At 41.1% G+C, this 1,626-nt stretch overlaps 1 pseudogene; it reads left to right on the top strand.

Moving 5' to 3' along the window:
- Positions 1-727: 727 nt before the first annotated feature.
- On the top strand, positions 728-1,615 carry LOC107754994 (uncharacterized; annotated as a pseudogene).
- Positions 1,616-1,626: the final 11 nt, after the last annotated feature.

The raw sequence follows: 1,626 nt of genomic DNA, 5'->3' as shown, positions 1-1,626 counted from the left end.
CTTCTTTCTTTGCATGAACATTTGGGCAGCGTTATGCAAATCTTCCCACATCGTGACGTAGACATGTGGGGGCGTGTTAGAACGAGCCGTTTTAGGTAGGCGTGGTTAACTCTTAACCTACAATTACCTACAATTATTTAAAAAATACAGGGGTTTTTTGTTTCCTGAAAAGAAACAGTTTTGGACTGGTTTTCATTGCTTCACGCTTTTCACTGAGTGCTTACACAGATACACACAGGAGCATTTGAAAGCCGCATCTATCAGCGGATACGTCTATGAGCAGATATATTAGGGATTTCTCTTTTGTTCGCCTCTGTTGTGTTAGAAGCGTCTCAGACTGGAGGTCGATACATTTACTGGAGCAGATCTGAGGTCTGTGTAAGCGCTCGGTGAAAAGTGTGAAGCAATGATCATTGTAGCCAATCACAGTCATATCTGTTGAGTGTGTGAACAAATGCTGGTATTGTCACATTTTTAAAAGTGGATACTTCTGATACTTTTGACAACCATAATTTATTATAATAAACAATTAATTTTATTACCAAAATAAACTTATTTATTTTTGATAGATCTGCGACACAATTCTGAACCACACCAAAGAAAGGTTCTTATTCACTGACCACCTTGTGAGTGCCACGCTGCTAGCCTGCTACAAGGAGAGAGGTTTGAACAGCATTGCCATACGTTTCCTGTTGAGGCTCTGAGCATCACTGTCAGGGCATACCCCATGTTGAATAAGGTGAAGCTTAAGACTGAACTGTCTCTCATTTATGAGAGTCTAGAATTCAAGGGCTGCTGTGGTGCACTGGCACTGTACCAGGTTTTGCTGAAGAATGCTCGCGTATGCTTCTTTGTAAGCGCTTGGTGAGAAGTGTGAAGCAATGATCATTGTAGCCAATCACAGTCATATCTGTTGAGTGTGTGAACAAATGCTGGTATTGTCACATTTTTAAAAGTGGATACTTCTGATACTTTTGACAACCATAATTTATTATAATAAACAATTAATTTTATTACCAAAATAAACTTATTTATTTTTGATAGATCTGCGACACAATTCTGAACCACACCAAAGAAAGGTTCTTATTCACTGATTTTTGACAGATCTGCGACACAATCCTGAACCACACCAAAGAAAGGTTCTCATTCACTGACCACCTTGTGAGTGCCACGCTGCTACAAGGAGAGAGGTTTGAACAGCATTGCCATACGTTCCCTGTTGAGGCTCTGAGCATCACTGTCAGGGCATACCCCATGTTGAATAAGGTGAAGCTTAAGACTGAACTGTCTCTCATTTATGAGAGTCTAGAATTCAAGGGCTGCTGTGGTGCACTGGCACTGTACCAGGTTTTGCTGAAGTACAACCTCCAGGATACTTTTTCTGAGACTGTAGCTCTGTTGAATCATCCTCATAACCACTCCCATGACAACTGGTGAAGCTGAGAGGTGCTTCTCAACCTTAAAGAGAATCAAGACATTCCTCCGAAATGTAATGGGACAGGAACGTCTGAATGCACTGGCCATGCTTTCCATGGAGAGGGAACTAGTCAGGAATATGCCTGCTTTCAATGAGAGAGTAATTGATCGCTTTGCTGCTTTGAAAGAGAGGCGAGCAAAATTTCAATA

The sequence above is a fragment of the Sinocyclocheilus rhinocerous genome, unplaced genomic scaffold (assembly GCF_001515625.1).
Source record: "Sinocyclocheilus rhinocerous isolate Xijiao unplaced genomic scaffold, SAMN03320098_v1.1 scaffold3793, whole genome shotgun sequence".
In the NCBI taxonomy this organism is placed as follows: domain Eukaryota; kingdom Metazoa; phylum Chordata; class Actinopteri; order Cypriniformes; family Cyprinidae; genus Sinocyclocheilus; species Sinocyclocheilus rhinocerous.
The sequence above is the reverse complement of the archived record's forward strand: the minus strand, read 5'-3'. Positions and strand labels throughout refer to the sequence as shown.